A 5745-nucleotide genomic window follows, 5' to 3' on the forward strand; every position below is an offset into this window, starting at 1 on the left:
TTATTGAGTATTCCTACACATAATCCAATAGCATTAAACAAATTTTAAGCTTTGATTGAATTTATTTAATATTCAAAGATATCCTCCGAATTTCGATTTTCAAAAAATCCAAAATTTTCCGAAATTTTTGAATATATGACAATAACGATTATTGTTATCGCCTTCCTCTTCGAACTCGGTCAAAGGAAGAGTCAAACCAATTTTTTAAGTCATCATTCAATTTTCAGAACATTTTTTTTTGTCATCGTGGGACAACTGATTTTTGACAAAATTTCAAAATTCAAATGACTAATNGTCAGTCTGCGCCGAGAAAACATTGGGTTTTTCATAGCGCCGCGACTGTCGTCGCAGTTTTTATTTTTTCATTACAGAGATTAAGGAATGAAACGGGGGTTGAAGGATGGGGAATTTAATTCTCCATCGAACAGCATTGGTTTCATTCCTTAATGTTAATTAGGAGGGGAGAGACGATTTTTTAATTAACGGGCGAATTAATGGGGAGTCAGTCTGCGCCGAGAAAACATTGGGTTTTTCATAGCGCCGCGACTTCCGTCGCAGTTTTTATTTTTTCATTACAGAGATTAACAAATGAAACGCGAGTTGCAGGATGGGGAATTTAATTCTCCATCGAACAGCATTGGTTTCATTCNCATTTGATAGACTGAATTTTTTTAAAATGAATTTTCAAAAAATTGTCATTAAAGATAGCCCTTCTTTTTTTTTAAATTTATTGATAGAAACTTCTACTTGGGCTCATTTTACGCGAATGATTTGATAGACATTGATATACACTGAATCAACGTCTATCAATTCGATAAATTGGCGTAAAATAAGAAAAACCTAATCAGCATCATAGAAGGCTTAGGAGGGGGTTCAGAGTGGAGGGGATGCATTCTCGTTGGTAGCCATTTTTAATGGCTCAGCTGATTGTGAGTTCTGGAGGGTCATAAGTAAATTAGAGTGGCTGGACATATTGTAAAATGTATTTTTTTAATAACATAAAAATAAGTAAGGAATATTCAAACGAAGATTTATAGAGTCGAACGTGTAACCTCGTGAGTTTCGTCTTACCCAAGTGACAGATCAAACATTGNGTCACTCTGCGCCGAGAAACTATTGAGTTTTTCATAGCACCGCGACTTTCGTCGTAGTTTTTATTTTTTCATTACAGAGATTAAGGAATGAAACGGGGGTTGAAGGATGGGGAATTTAATTCTCCATCGAACAGCATTGGTTTCATTCCTTAATGTTAATTAGGAGCAGAGATACGATTTTTTAATTAGCGGGCGAGTTGTCGGGAGTCACTGCGCCGAGAAACCATTAGGTTTTTCATAGCGCCGCGACTTTCGTCGCAGTTTTTATTTTTTCATTACAGAGATTAAGGAATGAAACGGAGGTTGAAGGATGGGGAATTTAATTCTCCATCGAACGGCATTGGTTTCATTCCTTAATGTTAATTAGAAGGGGAGAGACAATTTTTTAATTAGCGGGCAGGTTGTCGGGAGTCACTGCGCCGAGAAACCATTAGGTTTTTCATAGCACCGCGACTTTCGTCGCAGTTTTTATTTTTTCATTACAGAGATTAAGGAATGAACCGGAGGTTGAAGGATGAGGAATTTAATTCTCCATTGAACGGTCTTTGTTTCATCCATTAATATTAATTAGTCGGCGAATAAATCAACTGAAAAACATAAAGTAAACATTGAGTACAAGGAGGACAAAAATCCCCCTCCGAACCTGTCCCTGTGACAGCGGGACTGTTCGAGATTTTGACAATGAGAAAAGGAGCACATTACTCTAAGAAAACAGGTCTCATGTTTTACGCTACGAACGATTTTCTGACACGATTCATCTAGGCTCTGATCAGAGGATCGGGAAATACATCCGCACAATTGGAAAACATGGATACATGTATGATAGATTTATTTTACACCAGAAGTTTACAAAGTTTAATTTTTCACATTTTTCAAACTACAATGTTTGATCTGTCACTTGGGTAAGACGAAACTCACGAGGTTACACGTTCGACTCTATAAATCTTCGTTTGAATATTCCTTACTTATTTTTATGTTATTAAAAAAATACATTTTACAATATGTCCAGCCACTCTAATTTACTTATGATCCTCCAGAACTCACAATCAGCTGAGCCATTAAAAATGGCTACCAACGNGAGCTGAGCCCTTAAAAATGGCTACCAACGAGAGTGCATCCCCTCCACTCCGAACCCCCTCCTAAGCCTTCTATGATGTTGATTAGGTTTTTCTTATTTTACGCCAATTTATCGAATGGATAGACTTTGATTCAGTGTATATCAATGTCTATCAAATCATTCCGCGTAAAATGAGCCCAAGTAGAAGTTTCTATCAAAAATAAAAAAAAAGAGGGGCTATCTTTAATGACAATTTTTTGAAAATTCATTTTAAAAAAAATTCAGTCTATCAAATTATTTCTATAGTCAATCATTGTCTGTCATTCGCCTATCAATGGATTCCCATGGTCAAAATAATTAATTTTTAATAATCAGGGGCTAACTTTTTAGAGCTGGCGTTAGTAGATGCAGAATCAACGTTCACTCTGCGGAGAAATTCGATTTTGCCGAGAGTCGACTTTCCCAGCGGCAGAAACCAAGATCTGAGCCCTCGGCCTCAGCTGAAAATTTAATTTATTCATTTGGGCATATCTGGCCCCTCCGAGTGTTTCATTGGCTTTGAAATCATTAGAAAATACGGAATCAACGTTCGCTTCGCGAAAAAATTCGATTTTGGTGGAGGTCAACTCTCCTCCGGAAAAAATGGAAGATGTGAGCCTTTGGTCCCGGGTGAAAAAAAAAAACATTCATATTTGAGTCACTCAGTCAGTGAAGCCTCGTTTCATGCACGGTGCGCATGGGAGAATCTGAACAGTAAAACGCTGCCTTACGTTGAATGAATTGAATTGTCGATTGACACGCGTTGGTTTCATGTCTTCATCTCAATTAGGGGGAGAGAAAAAAATTTTTACCCGGGACCGAGTGGTCATATCTTGGATTTTGCCGCTGAGAAAGTCTACCCGTGCGGAATTACGTCAATTATTATTTAATCAACGCATGCAAACGGTGGAATGAGGGTGGCTAGAATAGATTCTGCAATCCCCTGCCCGTGTTGGATTAAAATTTTCACCTTCCGCGTACATGCCTTCCCCCGCCGCCCCCTCGTATAATCACACTTTTCGGAATTTTGCTTGCAAAATTCAACTATTTTTAATCAATTTAATCAATGCATGCAAACAGTGGGATCAAGGTGGCTAGAATAGATTCTGCAATCCCCTCCCGTTGTAGGGCGATAATTTCACCCCTTCGCATACATTATCACCCTCCACCAGGGTTGGGTAAATCGGTCAGTTCTAGGGCTTTTTTACATTATACGTACAATACACGTAAATTATGAAAAAAATGTCTAAAATGTAATATACGGTTTATTACATTAAGCCGGATTTTGAGTGCATGTATTTCAAAATATCTAAAAGGTTGTGGAGGTGGAATGTCACGAGGCTCACGAGGGTTACAATAAATGTCACAAGGGGATGGTCAAATTTTACGAGGGTCACAAGTGTTACAAGGAGATGTTCAAATTTCACGAGGGTCGCAAGGGGATGGCCAGATTTTACGAGGGTCACAAGGGAATAGTCAAATGTACGAGGGTCACATGTCACGAGGGTTACGATAGGATAGTTAAACATCACGAGGGGATGGTCAAATTTGACGAAATCCACGGGGGTCACAAAGGAATGGTTAAATTTTACAAGGGTCCCCAGAAGATGGTTAAACTTCACGAGGGTTATAAGGAGATGGTCCAATTTCATGCGGGTCACAAGGGAACGGTGAAATTTCATGAGGGTCAAACATCACGTCGGTCACAAGGGAAGGGTCAAATATCACGAAGGTCACGAGGGTGGAGCATCATGAGGGTATCAAGGGGATAGTCAAATTTTATTTTATTATATTTTATTTTATACCCTCGTGACCCTCGTGAAATTTTACTACCCCTTTGTTACCCTCATGAACTTCCGGATGTTTGACCCTCGTGAAATTTGACCATCCTCTTGTCACCCTCGTGATCCTTGCGATGTTTGACCTCGTGGAATTTTTTATAAAAACCATTTTGTTATGAAATTGGTTATAAAAACGAAAACATTGGAGCAAATAGGTTAGTGGAAGTTTGAAAAATATCGATATTTCGTGTATCGATACAGACATTTTACAAAGTTCCTAAGCTTGCATCAGCTTAATAACAGCGTAACATAAATGCCAAAATATGCCAATTCAATTAAACATGAGAAACTAATAATTAATATGAAAACAGAAATTTAAAATTCGAAAAGTTTTGTCTGAGGACTTTTTGGCACTTACGTTATTTTGCTATTAAGCTAACGATTTGTAGTTTACCCAATCTGACCAACCTTTGGGGTGTAAAATACCTAGCATTATACATGTGTATACTAAAGACCGTATGAGAATGGTCCTGATTGGGTACACCCACTCTTTCGAGTTCAGGCATGCATCGATGTCCCCCACCACTCAAACCTGAGACCACTCACATAAGGTCCTCAGTATATTATACATCGAGTAATATACATAGAGTATTATACATGCCAAAACCTCGAGTGTAATATACATGGTATTTTACGTGTAAAATACTGGGTATTTTACTGCATGTATTTTACATGCCCAACCCTGCCCTCCACCCAAAATGCCGGTCGAAATAGGCGTGCGCGGAGGAATATGACTCAAGGCTCAATAATACGGTCGGTTGGATAATGAGGGGGGGCTGACTCGGGCCGAGACCCGAGGTTACTTTTTTGGTAAGAGTCACTATTGGCCAGTATTCTGAAGCCATTGGGGACTCTTAGGGAGCCAGACACCACTGTCACAATGAATCCCCCTCGCCAAGATCCAAATATCATCATTCTTGAAGGATTACAAGGATTCATTTGGAAGCTGTTAAGAGAGGAGGATGGAACAAGGTAAATAAAAGAATTTTACATTTAATGTTTCACCATTGCAACTTTTTTAACATTGTCTTTGCCACTTCTCAATTTGTTTATAGATGAATTTATTTTAAATTTAATTTTTTCGAGTCAGGATTTTTTTTCAAATACTTGTTTGAAAAAAAAGAATTTTGAAAAGGATTTTTTTTGAAAAGGATTTTTTTTTATACCTGTTTTGAATAAAGAAAGTTCTCTTGCACTTCTCTCATAACAATGATATTTATCAAGATATATAATTTTTAAAAATAACTCACTGATGCTTATTCTTGGAGAGAAAAATACAATAAAAATTACCGGCAAAAAACTGAAACATTTCGAAACGTCATCTGCGAGCGAAGTCAAATTCTGTAAAAGTGTGAGTTGGAACGTAAATTCTACTATCTGTTCCGTAATAATTAACCACCCGTCTGATGATTTACCGGTATGGGGACAACAAGTCGTTCTATAATTTTTCTCCAACAATTGAAAAATGTTGCGGAACGGAACGTAAAAATAAGTTCCCAGCTGCCGAATTTCTCATTTTGGAGGCATAATAAGTCGGGAACGTTCTGTAAGATTTTACTTTTCCAGATAAAATTACGTGGCAATTTCGTACTTTGTTCGGTGATGAATTTGAGAATTTACTGAACTTTTCAGATTTATTCTCTTTCATTCCTATAAAAATTGCCGGAAAACGATACCTCCTTGCGAATTACGTGAATTGTTCCGCAATTTTTTA

The sequence above is a fragment of the Diachasma alloeum genome, unplaced genomic scaffold (genome assembly GCF_001412515.2).
Source record: "Diachasma alloeum isolate Michigan unplaced genomic scaffold, Dall2.0 Dall_scaffold_00394, whole genome shotgun sequence".
In the NCBI taxonomy this organism is placed as follows: domain Eukaryota; kingdom Metazoa; phylum Arthropoda; class Insecta; order Hymenoptera; family Braconidae; genus Diachasma; species Diachasma alloeum.